Genomic DNA, 18,916 nt, shown 5'->3' with positions numbered 1-18,916 from the left:
AGCCCCTACTATAAAACTCTCTTTATTACCCTTTCACACTTACTTTTTAAAGCAAAATATTTGTAGATTACTCTCCCTTATGCCAGAGCAGCAACCCATAAAATGACTCTTTTCCACATTTGATCTAAAATGTATTATTGAGTATATAGGAATATCTACCAAACCAAGTTTATCAGATTTCTTAATATCCCTGATGGTTAAGTTCCCATCAGGGATATTAAGCCTGATATTGTAAATCCTTGAATGGATCTTGGGTATAACTAAGTCAGTGAACATATAATACAATCAGGTTCACTTACAAGTTCACTTACAGCTCTCCAACAAAAATGTATTAATAACTTACAGCCCATCTCAGACAGTAATGATTTCATAGGCTTTGCTTTAGACCAAAATCTTTACGCAGTTCACATAACCAAGAGCAACTTTCTCCACGTTTACTCAGTCAAATCTACAAATCAATCAAATCATGTGATATACAGCCTCAGTTCATTCATCTATTTATTTTCCAACTTAATGCATGCTACCATCACCTCTCAAATTCCACACTGAGCAAACATTAGCGTGTATAATGTGCCATGAATATGACAGCAAAACAGGCAATATTCAACTACCAGTAGGGGAAACCTCAGGAGTTTCCTAACATGATAGCTAGACACTTGGATAGCAAAACAGATCAAATTTGTCATGGCTAAGATTTTATGGTCCTGTCAGTCCAATCTACAGAAATGATTAGGCCCCACCTGGTCTGACTTCTTTAAATGATTTTCACATATTAAGATGTGATAACATTGGCCTCAGGAGAGAGATGGCAAATGATGAAAGCAGTGTTGTGCTGACATGACACAACCTTTTGTACCAGCATCACGATGAACGACTTATATGCAAAAGAGGTGGAATTTCCAGCACAAAAGCACAATGCTGTTTTCCTAATTTTGATAATGTGGACTTGGTCAAGGTCAGCCAACCAGCCTTGGTTAACTAATGTCCCCCACATCTGGTAGAAAAAGGATGCTCAGCTGCATCTAGAAAAGTACAGATTCCTCCCTACAAGGAGGAGTGATCTGAGCCTCATTAAAGGAAACTGTAGTGAGACTTCTTCTGAAAGAAACAAAATAATGACACCCAAAGAACTAAGTAATTGTAGGCCAGCAACCTCTCTGGTGCATGCTCCCTGGTGAATTCCATTAATGGGCCCTCATTTCCAAGAGGTGAATGGGGAGGAGGGGGAGGATTCTTAATCAGTGTTTTCCTGTTGCAGTTCCTGTATTTTGGAAGACATCCCCAACCCACCCAAGGCCTGGTTGCTAAACATCATGATGGCCTCTCAGAAGTCAGTAAAAAAGTTGGAGGGTATTTGGGAAGTAATTGATTTTCTTTTGTTATAGATTCTGATGTATGGTATTTCAATAATTCTATTTTTACTGTTTTTATTGTAATAAACTGCTGGGACTACTTGTAGATTATCACAACATAGAAGTATAATAAATAAAATAAATATCCTCTTCCAAGATTTTCTAGATCCATTTCAATCAAAATTTGGGCTAGGCTTTGAGTGACCCTGTTGAATTGTCTTTTCCAGGAGAGGAGTACAACCCTGTTGATTCTCCTCGACTTCTCTGGCTTTTGATAATATCAACCATGGCTTCCTTCTATGTTAGTATGCACCTAGAATACTACGTCAAGAGGAGAGCAAGCAAGAAGCCTTGAGGGAAAACCTTATCAAGAACAATTGAAGGAACTGGGTACGCTTAATCTGGAGAAGAGATGACTGCAGGGAGACTTGATCACTCACTTAAGTATCTCAAGGATCGTTAAGTGGAAAACTAGGCAGAATTGTTCAAACTTGTACCAGAGGTTTGCACAAACAAAAATGAGTTTTAAATTACAAGGAAGCTGAACATCTGAAAAATTTCTTAAGAGTAAAACTGTACAGCAACAGAACAGGCTGTTTCAGGAGGTGATGAATTCTGTTTGGTTGAAAGTGTTTAAACTGAGAGTGGGTGGCCACCTGTTGGGGATGCTGTAGTAGTGGATCATTGCACTAGGAATGGGGTTGGGCTAGAGCAGTGTTTCTCAACCTTAGCAACTTTAAATTATGTGGACTACAACTCCCAGAATTCCCCAGCCAGCGATGTTGCTTCCAGCCTTTGCATTCTACAATTCTGTGACACTTCATCCTACCTCTGTTACATGAGATCTCGATGGAACAGCTAACATGCTGAATAATGCCTGGCTACAAAAGCAGACAAGATGAAGGCCAAGAAACTGAAGCTCAATCCAGGCAAAACAGAGTTGTTAGTGAATGGTTTACCTGCCCAGATGAGTGGTAGTCAAATGGGATTTGCAGACCATTCCATACACAAGCTGTTCTGTCTACAGAACAGCTAGTTTCAGATAGTCTGTGTCCAAGTCAAAACAAGCAAGCTTCAGGGAGTGCTTTATTTCAGGGATAGACCAAAATGCGGATGTATGTCAGAAATATTTCTGAATTTGGGTGGGTTTTGTTTTGTTTTGTTTCTGTAAACTGTGATTGGAAGTTGTCATGTGTCTTGCAACTGGAGTATTATTCTTCAAATTCTCCTGTCTGGGCCAGGTGGGACCAGTCATGTCCATAATGCTACATTAACCTTGGAAGACAGGGATCAGAGTGGAGTTATAGAGCAAAGCAACAGGCATTTAAGGAGCATTTGGCACAGAGGCAGCCATTCTGATTCTGCCTTTGGAGGAAGATTGACTTGAGAGCAAACCATAAATTATTGCAAGGGACAACTAGACTCAAAGCTGGACTAGTGATTCTGCTGGAGTGATGGTGACTGATAATAAGTGTTGGGGTGCCTATCTGCCCCTGCTGTGTCCTCCACAGCTCCAAGCCCATTTATTTTAATTTATTTTTGGTTTAGATTGAGTTTTGATTTAGTGTAGTATGGTGGCTAGTGGGTTTCATTAGATAAAGAGAAAAATTTGCCCATTCCCATTCCCTTGCCCCTTTTATGTTAAAAAAGTATTTCACCCATCCCCCCAAAACCCTCCTCCAAATATTTATGGAAATTAATTATTCCAATTAGTTTTAGTCTATTGGCACTCATAGCACTTCTGCACACTCAATTTAAATTCATTTATGTATTTTAATTTAGGCACCATCCAACTCCAAACCAACTCTGGACACCTCACAGTATAATAAACAAAAAAATACAAAATAAAACAAGATGGAATCTGGTCACTCAGTACAAAAATACACCTAACAAGGGGATCCATCCATCTAATGCAAGGCTTGGGAGACAACCAAATCTTCAAGGCCTTGTGGAACCCTTTCTTTTTCAGTCTCAAAATGAGGCTTGAAATTAAATTATTTCCCCTACCTCTAACTTTACGTATATGTCCATAGTATATCCTCCCCCCATCCACCCCCCATTGGATAAGCCATGGCTAGAAGAGTTAGGTTAGTCAGAAAGCCAGAGAGAGTGAGAGTAATGCTAAGGTTTGCTGGTCAAGGCAGGTAAAGGCAACTACTGTAAACAATTTTGATTTTTAGCATCATGTCAATTTCTCCTAAAACAACAATGGTGATACCAGTTGGCATTTGTGGAGGGTGAGGCTAAAGGTAAGTCCAATGCTGAGGGAAGAAATCTAACCCCCACACAGTGAAGGAAGTGACACTTCAAGCAATCAGCCCATTCCCTCAGCTATCAACCCAAAAGCTCAGGGTGACAGTCAAATGGAGGAGGGACTGACCCTCCTGAGCATGTGGTGGTACTGGTAACCTACCAAAGTGGGCATACTGTGGGCTCAAGAGCAGCATGGCATGGGAATGCCTCAGGCTTGCATTGAAGACCCATACTGTGCTTTCTGTTGCAAAGCAGGGATCAGCAAAGGAAGGACACCAAGCAATTTCTACCTAAAGATATTTAAGCACCTATTTAGACATCATTTAAGTGTCCTTCCCACTTCTGGCAACAGTAGATAGCTCATGTTGCTGAGTAGTGGTTAAAAGCCCAGCAGACAGCCCTTGTTGCTTTGCAGTGGTTCAAACAGCTGTCAGACAGCAAACAACAGCGTAAACCACAGGCATCAGACATGACATGAGCTATAGCACAGACAATAACTTTGCAAATATTCAGCATAATGGAGAGTCCTAAATTCCAAAGTCTCCTCCAACTTGTTGCTTCTGACTACCAGATACCCTCACACACCAGAACTCCACACAAAAATCCACATCATCTCAAACATTTTATCCAGTCAAAGTAGTATGTACTTTTTACCTCTTCCCAACCACATGCTGATGAGGGTGGGGAAATTAGGGGATAATGCATTCCTCTAGGCCAGTGTTTCTTGAAGTGTGGCCCTAGGACCCCTGGGGGTCTCCAAGACCCTCTCAGGGGTCCATTTAATCAAAATCATTTGTCAGCCTATGTTGAAAAATAATACAATATTAAAATCCTATAAAACAATTGTGAAAAGTGGTGGGGCGGTGAATGCATCAATTTTAATTGTTAATATGGTAAATATAAATAAATATAACCCATACAAACAAAAGCTCTTTTGGGATCCTCCATAATTTTAAAAGTGTGAAGAGGTCCTGAGAGAAAAAACTTTAAGAAACACTGCTCTAGGCCCAAGCACTTCCCATGATGTAAGATCCAGACACAGGGGGACACTGCTTCATGAGAAATGCTGAATCCACTGGAGTTGGGCAGCTAATAAATTTAAATAAATAATAACATTGCTCTCACAGCAAATGAAGTGGGCACGTCCTTGAACCACAAGGCTGATAGCTGGCTGTCTGGGCAGCCAAATCTAAACTCTGGTTTTGTGGTCATGAAAAATGGGCCCAAAATATGAAAGGAAACCTGTCAGTTTGTTCCCACCAGCTGCACTACTTTACAAACTGATCTGACTGGGTCAAATGGCCTTAGGGTCAGTACCAGGATCATCCCAGCTGGCACCAAGACTACCACCAGTGTTCTTATAGGCAAGTGCCATAAGATTGCAGGTAATTTCCTGCAGAGTGTCAAGGGAAGATGGATGTTAGGCCAATGCCAAGCTAAGCTCCATCTATCTCAACACCTGATCCCGCTGGATGTCCCCACCCAATGGAACTCTACCTCCTTGTCTTTTCAACCAGCTGCTTGAGCAGCAGACAGATGTGCACAATGTGGTAGGGCTTTCACCCATATGTCTCCTCAACTTGCAGAAGTGAAGATTTGTGATAGAGACAGTTTCTGCATTTGAGCTGTTCTTTGTGGTTAATCTTTTACACACTGTATCAGGTTCTGCACTTGGTTCTTAGAAAAATCCTTGGGTGAGTTCCAGGAGAAAGTGGGCTCAGAGGTAGCAGAACCCTGGCAGCCTAACTTCACACAGGAATAGTGCAGTGGCTGACACCTTTGGATTCTGAGTATTTGTGCCTGCCAGCCTATACGATCCAAGGCGAATGGGACATAATCTATCCTGATGGATCTTTCCCCATTGAACAGTCCTTCTGGTTGTTGAATTGGCATAGGTGAAAGATATGACTAGACTAAACCAAGAAGGATGGGGCTAGACTGTCCAGTGCATTATGTTTTGTTAGCAGCAGTTGCCACTGATGCCCCAATTCTGGCATGGAATTCTCCTTGGCAAGTGCAAGTGTGCCAACCTTCATTTGGAGCACCATGTTTAGTACACTGCCAGGAAGAAGAGAGTTATTGACTATTGCCTTGCCAACAACAAAGAATGCTCTTTTCTGTACTGAGTGAAGCAAAGGATGGAGAGTACAGATGTGCCCACTGCCCAGATATGGCCAAAGGTAAGGGTAAATGTGGTCCGTACGGCACCAACTCACCTAGGTCACACTCTAAGCTACTCGCTAACTGGAGCAACTCACATTACAATGAGTTTATGGCTCACATCACATTAAAGATGCACACTGGATGAGATCCATGTGGTTACTTAGCTGCTCCTTTTGGTCCCTGAGCCATCATTAAGTGAAGCTTACAGTGGAAAAGATCCTATGTGAGTTTATGTGGTTTCTGCACAATATGCATTGCAGTGGGATTCATTCACTATAATAGCTCCCACAGGTTTCCACCCTCCCTCAACCCAATGTCGTGACCTATCCACCTTTACATATAACTAATAAGGATGCTGCTGAGTTGCAATCCTTGACCCAGCTGGGTCAAACAGTGTACACTGGCTCTGAGGCCACATGCTCCCACAACACATAAACATGCAGCAAGGGTATGAAGATGTTCTGGCCAACAGCATACCAGACAGAAGAAAAAGAGGAATATTCTTCCCTACTTATTGCACAATTACCTGACTGCCTAAAAGCCAAGTAATTTTTTTCTTGGTAAAGAAAATTATCACAAAAACTCTTGTGAAGGAGTAAGACTTCATTAGGTATAAGATGTGTGGCCTTCAAAAGAAAAGCTGGTAGAATCAAAGATCTGTGATTGTGCACATGCATGCAAGACTGTGCTTAAATTCACACACACAAGTGATGAATTGCAAATGTACAGTGCGTGTTGGTTTGCTTGTTCTGTAGTTTAATTGTGTGCATTCTGTGCATGTTCTGGGTTCCTGTTGATCCTGGAATTCAGTATGCCTTTACATATAAAGTGAGCGTTTTCATCTTTAAAAAGCCATTTATTTGAAAGCTCCATAATCTACAGGACAGAAGACCATGCGCAGTGTGCCCATGAATACCTAAACTCAGCAAGCCATCATCAACACAGTCCAATTATCCTTTTTTCCCCAAAACGTTCTATGTTTTGATTTGGCTCTTTTGGAGTTTTTGATCTTGTTATCATTCTTTCCTAACTGCACTTTGTGCAATCTGTTCTGTCCTTTTGTTTGTGGATATTTTAGAATGCAGGAGTGTCTGGTTGGCCTGCTAAACTGCTGGGGAGTAGAGAGTGTATGTGCACTCTCTATCTCTTCATGGGCTTGTGCACTGCTGATGTAGTCCATATTTTATTTTGCTGCAAAGGCAGGCTTGAACTGGCTGGTTTGATCCGCTTGCTATTCTTCCACCCTTTAGCACTTCAAATGTAAAAAAGGAAAATTGTTTTGTTGAGCAAGGATCCATGCATACAATACATTACTTTTTATTCTGTGTCCTATGGAAAACTATTGATGATACCAGTGTAATTTATATTTAGGATATAAATGCTGACAGCCAGGCAGAGAGGGATGGTGGTGGTGGGGAGGTTCTGAGGATGAGACCTCTCACCTTGGTAGCAGTTCATTCTTTCTTTTTGCTCATGTTCATTCTACCAGATAGAAACTGCAAGTCTTTCATTTGTTTTTAGCAACTAGCCAAGGAAAGAAGGGGTAAATCTGCAGGTGAATCTTTAAATACTGGAACTGGTAGAGACAGCTCATAGTTCACACTTAGACCTCCTTTAATGTACTGATAGCAATTCATATTTTCTGTCAGGACAGCCTCCTGCTCTAGAGGAGATAATTAACTAAGTTTTATCTTATGTGAGAGAGCAAGAACACAGAACCAGCCTCACACTCTGTACAATCAGAATACTCATATGCCCAAGGCAATGGCAAGGAAGACTATAGCTAAGGCTATCAGATCTGGGCCAAAAAAATCCAAATAAACTTTAGATTGCAGCAAAGGGAGTCTTCTATATCTTCAGCAAATGGTAAATAAACTATGTAATATTTGCTACTGATATCAAACAATAGAGTATTTAAAGTTCTTTATACCTAATTTCTCAGTAATCCCAACATCATTTGTATTAGAAACTAAGATTACCCAGAGGATACAACCTGAAAAGCCTTAATAAATTTGAGTTCTTCCCACACTCTAGCCACTCTAAGAACAAAAGTAAAAGTGACCAAGTGATAAGTAGCTTATCCAGATTTTTTTTTGTGATTGATATAAATTAAGATAGAAGGCTACAAACTCAAATTGCTTCATCCATAATAGGTCTCATTACTTCTAAACTGGACTTTGTTGTGAATAATATAATAATATTTTATATAGGGGTCCATTTCTTCAGCACAGCAATCAGTAAGATACAAAAGGCTTTTAACGCTTGTAACACAGGTTTTACTCATTAATTCAAATATTTGAATCTTGATTTTCCGAGCAAAAAGAAGCACAAAGTGGCTGGCTTCAGAATGAAAACTATATAGAAGGGCTATGAAAGCATTTGAAGAGAACATTTCACAAATTGCACCATCAGCGAAGCATTCTTCCTTGAAGCATTAAAGCAGCCACATCCTCTGAAAAGGTTGCAGAAGCATTGTCTGAATAGGCATATACATGTGCAGACCACCAGGGAAAGCCTTCAAAACAGCTGCATTAAGCTTTCTGCAAAGGACAGATGCTTTAATGTTTCAAGGAGGAGTGCTTCACTCATGCCAGTGCAATTTGTGAAACACCCCTTTCAAATGCTTTCACAGCCCTACTATACCCAACTTCTCAGCGGGTGGCAGCACCTGGCCAACCTCGTCAAGAAAACGACAAGTCCACAAAGGGGCCAGGAATCAAGCTCAAAGTGAAGACTTTACTGCATTACAAAGAGTAATTCTAGAAGATAGATTTCAAAAGTATTCGGCAAGAATGTTACTATAAAACTACATTTTCAATACGTGTGAAAATAATTCAGTTTAGATAATCCATAATTATATCAATAGAGGAGATAATAAAATAAAACCTGTATTTTAGTTTCAGACAATAAACATTTAAAAAGACAGAATCAGAGAATAATATGAAAAGCTTTATTCTTTGGTTGACAACAAAAGGCTCCTTGTTAATAACACAGCTGTCTCTATTCATCCACAGGCACACTGCTATTAGTAACACAGGTGTCATCAAACTGCTACAATAATATACATATTACACTCGAGTAACCCAATCATTAAAAGCCTAATTAATATACAATTATATCCTTAGTCCAGCAAAATCTCTTTTACCCATTTTGTCATTAGATGAATCCAGGCCAACAAAACTCATGAGAACTAAACAAAACCAATAAATACAAGAGCCACCCTAGTCTAAAAACCTACCATGTCAAGCCAGTTTAAAGTTAATGATGGCCTTCTTTGGGGAGGGAGGCAAAGCATAACTATTAGCCATTCTCCAAGCTGCATCTCCCAAGTAGATCTATGTAAAAGTCAGTTAATGGCCTCCAGTCTCAAAAAGTGAAGATGCAGCAGAGACCTGCTTTTACTGATTGATATTTATTTTCTATTCCACGCTCTCATCAGTTATAAAGCAATTCCAATTATGACTCAGTTCCTTACTCTACTCTGCTACAGGCACTGTTACTATTCTTATGTTCAAATAAGTCAAGAATAATGCACATGTTACAGGATGGCCCACTAAAATTAAAAGATAAATGATGGCATACAAGGCATAAAGAACTGACCAGCTACCTTATAAACAGTACCCAATAAAGTAGTGTAAATGCAATGTGGGCCAAGTGATTGAATACAAGAAAATTCTTTACTGACCTAAACAGAAGCCACAGCTACAAAAATAAACAGTGCTTAACAGCACATCTTATCAACTTTAAGTGGTTTGGTTTAATTTATTTACTAGGCTTATATAGTCTCCCATCTCACATGAGTGACTGGTCAGTTAACGCATTAAAAATCAATATAGTAACAACGCAATAAACAGATCAAAAAGAAAAAGAAAAAATAGCTACCAAGGATAAACCAATCAGCAACAAAGACATTCAACTCCCAGGCTCAACTATCTTCTGACCCCTATGCCTGAGGGAAAAGTCAGGCTAGACCAGCAGGATTAGGATAATCTAATCTTTGGAGGAATTGTGCCCCATTTAATATTTGAACAAGATCAGTATTTCTTTTAGATTAAGCCCTAGACAGTCCTAGATTAAGTAACCCAGTAAAATATTTCAGTGTTTTGCCTTCTCCATCCTAGCTACAGCATGTAAAAAAGAAATGATACAGCTGAACAATTTTGACAAACATTTGTAGGTTTGTTTTTTTTTAATTTAATGGGAACTACTTATTTCTCAGGTGCAGAGTAGAAATAAGTTAACAACAGAGAGGTCAAAATCACAATATGAATATGCTCCTTCCTTCACATCCTCTTAAAAGTTGAGTAAATGAGTGTCACTTATATAACTTTATCCACATTAGATATCAAGAGTACATTAATTTCATTTCAACAGCAGTGGAGAAGGCTCTATTATTCTGAAAGACAGCCTTCTTGATACACCATCACAAACCCACTCTGCTACAGAAACACCCAAGTCCACTTCCCAGTTTTTTAGTAACTATGTGGATGCATAAGAAATAAAAACTAATCTGTGAAATGACGTATGAATCACATAATGAATAGGATAGGAAATGTTGATATTTCATCCTTACCACTTAGCTATATGATTTAATATTTGCCACTCCTCTAATTAATTAATTGGCCAATCTATTAAGTCTATCTTTCAAGTCCATGTAAACATTCTTACTCAATAAATCAACATTACTGATTTTCTAATTTTATTTGCCAAAAAGGTCTAAGTAGTTTATTCCATGGTATCCAATATTGTAAAGATTATTTTTCAATTTTTTTAAACTGCTAATGACAACATCAAGTTGAACAAATATAGAAGAGCCTCAAGCCTGGAACATCAACATGACATTACATGGGATTTTTGTTTCATTACTGAAATCAGGTATTTTTTCTTTTCTTTTCTTGCTTGCTACTGTATGTTGTTTTGGGTCTTTTACCATAAATAAATAAATTATTAGAATTTATTGCCTAATCTACTCTCTCCTCTCTCTGAAGGAAAAAATGAAGACTATGGATAGAAATATCCACATACCTGGAGAAAATGCATTTTTTTCTGGAAAGCGCTTGCAATTTCTGAGGAAAACCCACAATACTGTTTTGTCTATCAGACACTACAAAGCATTAACTTTATAGAACTTTCTTATGTTTGAAATCTGTGAGATCTGAGGGCCGTTGCAATCTATGAAAGTCTTGCCTATTATGTACTTTGCGATGACCTAACCTTCACTGCTTACAAAAAAGAAAGAAAAAAATCTTATGACTCACTGCTTTAGTTACATTTTCAACACTGACCTTGGTTTCTTCTGGCCTCTTGCCTACCCATTCCCTCAAGTTGTCTCTATCAAAGCTTCTTTAAAAAGAAATATCCTGAAGTACCATAATCACAAGGCTCTCATAAACATCTGCTTCTATATCTCATATTTTTGTTTCTACCACCACCTCCCCTTTCAAATTTCTACCTGATTAGAGTTGAAAACAACTCCATGGACATCAGTATAGAAGTAGTATACTACTTCTTCTTGACATTGGTATAGAAGCTAACTGGGAGAAACAGTTAACCCAACCTAACGGATATGAGAGCCAACTTGGTATAGTGGCTAAGGTGCTGACTGGCAACCAGGAGTCCAGGAGTTCTAGTTTGCATGAAAGCTGGCTGGGTGACTCAGAGAGTCACTTTGTCACAGCCCAAGATACCTCATGGGGTTGTTGCGGTGGGAAAATTGGGAGTACAGTGGTGTCTCGGGTTACGAACGCCTCTGCTTACGAATTTTTTGGGCTGCGACCAGCTCCGGCTGCAAAAATTTACCTCGGTTTGCGAACTCCGCCTCGGGGTACAAACTGGATCCACGGCCATTTTCTGCCGTGCCACGTGGTCTGCGGCCATTTTCCGCCCGTGCCACGTGGTCCGCGGCCGTTTTTCTGCCCTGCCGCGCGGTCCGTGGCCATTTTTCCGCCCTGCCGCGCGGTCCGTGGCCATTTTTCCACCCTGCCGCGTGGTCCACGGCCGTTTTTCCGCCCTTGACGTGTGGTCCGCAGACGCCGGAACGGATTAACGGTAATTACATTGAACCTTATGGGAAAATTTGCTTCGGGTTGCGAACAAATCGGGTTGTGACCAGAGTCACGGAACGGATTAAATTCGTAACCCGAGGTACCACTGTAGTACTTTAGGATTATCCCTGAGAGTCTGGTACACAGTTCGACTGAGGCCTTAGAGTTTAGAATAAAAGGGTGACAATGGCCTTGGATCAGATTGTGCCGTGCAGCCTCTCCTCGCTCATAGATCCCAAGGATCCCTCTGGTTTTCAGAAGTACTCAGGGAGAATAGCTCAAGCAGAATAGATGCCTAGAGTGCCAATGGTAGAGGACGAAGAGCAAATCTGACTAAACACAAGTAAAAGCCTTTATTAAGGCTCTTGTGGCCATAAGAGCAGTGCTACATAACTATTTTTCTGCTTTTACATCGGCAGATTGTGGGCTGGCAGCACTATTTAAGGTGACCCAGTTCCTCCTGGGGAGAGATGGACAGAGGAACACCTGCAGGGCCATGTGAGGAATACCCAAGGCATCTCACAGATGAACTTCCTCAGAATCACTCTGAGCTAGACTCCAGTTGTGCAAATCCAGTGAGCTGACTGAAACAGTCTTTCCTGGTTATCTGGGAGAAGTTCAAACCTGTTGATCCTGAGGATATTGTGTTTTAGATCCATGTGCCTCCTAAGACCTCCCAGGAAATGACAGGCAGTTGGGTCCAGAGGTTGTGAGTGAACAGATGGGAAGTAATTTGCTCCAGCCTAGAAGACCATGTGGCTGTGGATTTTGGGACTCCCGCCCCCCAGATCAGGGGATGAGGTTCTGAATGGGGTAGCACTCCTTCAGGCAGTGGTCTGCAGTTTGGGAGTCCTAGATTCTAAGCTCCTGCTCAAAGAGCACAAGGCAGCCATGACTTAGAGAGCCTTTGCACAAATTCATCTTGTATGCCAACTGCACCCCTTCCTAAACCGGGGGCCCTTCTCACAGTTACTCAGGATTTGGTCACCTCCCATCTGGATTAGGGCAACGTACTCTAATATGGGCTGCCCATGAAGACCACTCAGAAGCTACAGCTGGTCCAGAATGCAGTGATGCAGGTAGTTAATGGGTATGTCTTGGTACACCCATGTAACACCGCTACTTTGTGAGTTGCACTGGCTCCCAGTAGGATTCCACATGTAATTCAAAGTGCTGGTTTTCATCTATAAGGCCCTTTGGCGCACAAGGTTATTTGCAGGATCTCTTGTCTCCAATTATTCTGCTTTTCCCACAGGATCTGACTGTGTGGGCATGCTCTGGGTCCCTTCTATAAAACAATATCATCTAACAGGACCCAGGAAGCATGCCTTCTCTGTCATGGTGCCTGCCCTATGGAACAGTATACCTCTTGACATTTGGATGGCCCAACCCCGCCAAATTTTCACAAGCCTTCAACCCTGCCAGCCTTCTTCACTTGGGCAGTGGGCCTGGCTGTGGGTGAACCTATCTTGGTGATGACTGTGTGCCTCTGAGTTACCCCAAATGTGACATACTGTTTTTAATTGTTTGGATATTCTTAATGGATTGTTAGCCATCCAGAGTCATGTATCAAGTGGGCAGCCATATAAATGTAAGTAATTAATAAATAAATGGTTTATACATTTCATGGGGATTTAAACCCTTTTCCATAAGATCACCAACATGCTTTCTACATAACCATAACAGCTGTTTGCTTCAGAAAAGACATGTTAATTAAAAAAAAAACACTTAATTACCTTCTTTCCCATCATCTCAGGCAAAATACTGCTCCTTGCTAATGGACAATATGGTTTGCATCTAATATTAGGCTACAAGGAAAAATAAAAGTGGCACCACTGTTTCAACTTATAGGAAGGTCTACCTATATCCCTACCATAGTCCTTCTACTAAGTGTATAATCCACAGTGCCTGAGAAAGGCCTTTTGGTGCATAAGAATGACAGAAATCAACATAGGGCCACGAAGATATGCTACAATTAGACTGTGGTGGGGTTTATGAAAGTTTCTGAAAAACCCTTATCAAATAGATTAATTTAAGTATGAACATGTATTGTGCAACTTCTCCATAGTGACTTTCTAATGAGAAGGCTTTCTACCAGTGGGGAAGACACAATTTTGGGCTCAGCATGCCAGACTTAACAAAGTTATCTGGTCACCTTTTCTCAAGAAGCCTTGTTTTCATATTTCCTTTCTTTCTTTGGAGCCTTATAAAAAGTTGTATGTTTTTGTAGCATCTAAACAGGAAAACTGACATTTACATTTCGAAGGAAATAGTCTCTGAGATTTCACAACATCTTTTCAAATAAGCCACTTACAGTACAGTAAAACCTATTTTTAAAAATAGCTAGCTATAGATATTGGAAGTATTCCAAAGGTGAAGCTACACAAAGAAAATCTAACTTTGGCCATATATAAATAACAATAAAGCTAGAAAAAGAATTTTTATTCTAATTTCACTTACAGCTAACATTCCCTAATAAATACTATTCTAAATTTAACACTATCTCAAATATTAATGAAAAAACAAATCAAACATTAGAAAAGATATAGCACCTACTATATGATCCTGAAGGAGGTTTGTCCCAGTTCCCTACTGTTGATCACTTTTAAAACACAGCTTATAAAGCAAGCTGGGGAGAATGGGGACTTTTCATGTTTTCTTCACAAAGAGAAGTACAGTATGCCATGCAGAAAGAATACAAGAGATATATTGTCTCAATTTATTATCCTTAATGAAGTATTTATAGGCTAGAAAATAAATGAACAGCCCTGTTACTCTTTTTATATAGCATTTAAAAAGTAGAAATAAAGATTCAAATTGGTGAGTTCAGGATTATGGCATTTTTAACAAATACTCAATTACAGTTTATGTTTTTCTACTTAATTTCCACTGCAGGGGCCCTGGAATTAGAATTAGTATACATTAGGGCTGTGCAATACTTTGAATTCAAAGGCAAAAAGATGCTTTGAGCACACAGGGGCATGAATACCTGCCTACAGCACCTTAAGGCAGCTGTCTCTTTCCCCAGGCTCACACAGCTGCACTGCATTCCTTGCACCTTCAAAAGTACATTTTTGCCTTTGAATCTGAAGCACTGCACAGCCCTAGTATTTTCTATTTATCCTGCACTAATTTACATCCAATTTGTGATTAAACTTAAGGTAGAAGAGAATTCAATATGGACCCCCAAATCAAAAAATCCTGATTCTAATCCAGGTGAAACTACAGAAGATGGAAATGGCAGCACCTTTTTAATACAGTGCCATAGCTTTTCTGAAGAAATCATATGTTAACTGAAAATAAATTTATAACATTTTCAACATCAGTATTTTTGTTATATGTCATCACTGTCACTGACTGATCAATTCACTGGTCCTAGATGCCAAGACAAATTGCAAAGAAAAATAGAAAGCCATCAAAAGAAAAAAATATGCAATGTTTTCCCCTGTGCTTCCTTTTTCATATTCATATCCTTGTCAGTTACAGTATCAACCTACAGTATACAATTCAGAGTATGTTAAAATTAGGGGAAAATATTTTCTACAAAAAGGCATATAAAGCAAAGATAACTTATCAACACACACACACCCCTTGCAAAAAAGAATCAGCAATATCTCAAAGTTAGGGAAAAAAAGAATTTTTCGAATCTGTTTCTACTTAGAAGAAACTTGGCATTAGAGAACTTTTCAATTTGTTTGTGGTCTAGGGGATAAAATAAGATTCCCCCAAAAAACCAGTAACTTGCTTGGACAAGTTTCAATCAATTCAATTCAGTTTTTCCAGCTTAATAACTGAAGTGAAGAGACTAAATATTAGGAAGGCTCTGCCTTTTCCCTTCCACCTAAGAAACAGAAAAAGCACTTAGTACCAAGCTAGAAAGAGTAAGTGTTCCTATTCCTCCTAATCTGCTTTGTACAGTATTGCTGAGGCAATGGCTTTAGATCTCATCACAGGAAAAAAATCTCCTAGCACTTTCCAAGTACACTCTTATACAAAAAAGTGAAGATGAGAGAAAGTTTAAAGAGCAAAATTGTGAAAAACCAAACCTAAAGTTCCATGATGACTAATCTAGTCTGTTCCATGTTCAAGTGAAAGGATAAGAAACTATTCTGATAACAAAAATAAGATAAATCCTCTTTTGAGTTTCCCTGGAAGAGCTAACCATTGTTAATGTTACTTGAGTGGCTAAAAGAGCACAAAAAAATTAAATACTAAGAGTGTTTTGTTAGAAATCTAAGCCAAAAAACAGTCCAAAAAGAAAAAAGCAGGAAAGGAGAAGAGTGAAGAACTCAGAATTTCTGAAAATGAAAACTACCCATCTGAAGGGGAAAAGAAGCAAATATGCATTCAGAACTGGACTTACAGATTGTATTTTGCAAGTTTAAAATTCTACTAAAAGCAGACAAAGGCTGAGCAGTGACAACAGCAGTTAAAAACTCCTGTTGCTTTTTGATTATTAAAATACACTGGCAAAGTCATTCAATTCAGTAATTGCTTCTGAAAAAATACAATTAACAACTTCTGCACAGACATTTGATAATAAAATACTTTTCATTTAGAGAAGAAAAAGTAGCATTTATAGAATGCAAGACATGGTTTTGAATTTGCATTCAAATGATAAAAAACAAACCTATAGATTAATTAAAGAATCTTCACAATCAGCTGGGAAAGGGGCTGTTATTTAGATGGGCATCAAGAGAATGACAGCATAGGAAAGTCCTCCACTACCTGGGCCATTCTAACTGGGTATCACTACAAAAACCATTACCCCTACAGCCACCACACTAGAAATGACAGGATATGAAGTGTGATTATGAGACTGAGAAGGCCACACTAGGTCACATTAAGGCATTCTCTCCTGATTGTGTGCGCATAACTACAGGTAATAGCATCTGGTCACCTTGTCTCGACTTGTAAGTTAAGCAGGATTAGGCCAAACTAATACTTGGATGGGAAACCATCAGGAATTCCAAAGCTCCAGACTAGATTAGGAAGCCCCCAAAAAGTAAATCCCCAAATCTTTTAAGACAATGCCAGCAACTTCCATACTGTAAGAAAAACTGCATGAATATTTGTGTGAAGTCACCAGGCTCAGCTCAGACATTCTTACTTTCAGAAACTCATCTTCCTGTGGGATGTGGAAACAATCCTTGGTCTTACATGCTTATTTTATCCCTCATCTCTTTAATGACCTCAAAAGTAATGCCCAATCCTGGTATTCTGTGATATTGTTTTATCGCAATGATTCAATCCAGACACAATAAACCCCAGTCTCACACCTTTCCTTTCCAAGAACCAGAAGAAGTAAAGAAAACAAGGCATTCCCGCATCCAACATCAAGTTGCTCTGTTGTGCCAAAATTCAGAGCTCTGTGGCTGGATAAAACTCAGTAAACAAGCCAGACTCAAAAACTGGTTTAAACAAACCATAATTTCTGCACTTTGGTTTTAACAAGGAAATGTGATTTATTTGAAATTGCAAGTTTCACATTTCCTTTCCTGGCATGCAAAACAGAAGGAAAAGGAAAGAAGGCACTAACATTCAGAAAATCCTGAATTTGTCTATCAAAATAAAAAGAGCAAAGCATCACCATTTATCATTAAGATGACTACAAACTGAATGCCTCCTTAGAAGAAAGCTTTAATCTTTTCTGGTTTGCTCATCATGAAATTATTAAAACTGGCTCTTAATACTATGCCATTCACTTGAAAACAGGATATGACTTCATCACCACTGGACTAAGGTAACCAGGTACAATCAACAACAAAAGCTCTTAAATACTTAATAGTTGTGGAGAGAAGGGAATTTCAGCAGGTGCAGTTATTGCCCACATCAACACAGTCAGAAAGTGGCATGGGTCACCAATTCCCCATTCTGCTTCATTAAATGCCTAATACTGTCTGGCACTTTGAGCACTCCTGCGGAGTGGAGGACATCTGTGTCCTCTCTTAACTTTTATTCACTGTAGTCTGTTTTATATTAATGATGGCTAGGGTTTTTAAAACCAAATTGTATTTAGCATCTATCAGCTCTGAGCAAAGGTGTAGGTTACCTTGAATGTCAAGAAAGATGGGGGAGATGCTGTTGCATCAAAACAAGCTACAAGAATTGCAAAAGAAAAAGAGAATGGTTTGTATCACAGGATCCTGAATACACAAACAGATATCATCTTATCAGTTAACAATGGAAACCAGTGTTGTCTTGCAAGTTATATATAGACCCAGCATCATTAAGACTTAAGCCAAGAGCCATAGTAGCAGGCATGCAGCAAAAATGAAAGCAGTTGTGACAAGTTGAATGGATTGACCTGAAACAACTGGGTTCAGAGGGAAGATGATAAAAAAGGGCAAGGAAGCAATCACTCATCTTTTGTCATAACTAGACCAAAATTTTGCCAGACTACACGACTGAACAAATTAATATTACCTTCCTCTCTTTTGTTTGCTTAAGTAACCTGTTTATAAATTTAATCATTCCATGTATGTACTAGGTATTATTTAAGGATGTTGTTAGGGGAAAGAAAAAGAAAATCTAAACTAGTTCCAGATGTGGGCTTCAGGGTGGGAAAGGGGGTTGGAAAGTTTGCAGTACAGATGTTCATCACGAACAATGCACTCCAAAATCACAACTGATAAGATTTCTACTAGGCAGCATTGTCTGGAATCAAACCCTACGCCAAGAGCCCAGCATTTGTATTACGTGCATTATATGCCATAGTATATGGAACAAGGAAGGGAAGGAAGGGAAGCCTTCAACAAAGAACTATTCCTAATACTACAGAACCGTGCAATGCACGAACACTAAGTAGGACCAGAGAGAAAGATTAACCAGGAACATAACCGGGCGCAAAATCGGGAAGGCGTTGCGGGGCTGGGCACCGAGGCAGAGTCGCGGCGAAGTTCTAACCCGCGTCTGCGCGCCTTGGGTCGTCCCCGTCGCCCCCCGCTCCCCGGGGCTGAAGGCAGAGCGACTTCTCCTCCCCGGGCGCCGGGAAGCTCCTCTTTCCAAGAACCAGAAAGTCTTCGCGGGGAGGGGAGGGGAGGGGAGGGGAGGGCAGCCACCGCAGAAACCTCAACCACTTCCGCTCCGTCTCCGCGAGACGCG

General features: G+C 39.8%; 1 protein-coding gene across 3 annotated transcripts in view; it reads right to left on the bottom strand.

The window, feature by feature from the left end:
* PTK2 (protein tyrosine kinase 2) overlaps positions 1–18,916 on the bottom strand; it is a 224,564-nt gene that overhangs the window by 204,873 nt on the left and 775 nt on the right. The window lies entirely within an intron of this gene.

The sequence above is a fragment of the Python bivittatus genome, unplaced genomic scaffold, assembly GCF_059951505.1.
Source record: "Python bivittatus isolate LINGU-HERP-01145 unplaced genomic scaffold, Pbiv_v1 ctg000590_np1212, whole genome shotgun sequence".
Lineage (NCBI taxonomy): Eukaryota > Metazoa > Chordata > Lepidosauria > Squamata > Pythonidae > Python > Python bivittatus.
This window is presented reverse-complemented; position numbering and strand designations above follow the sequence as displayed.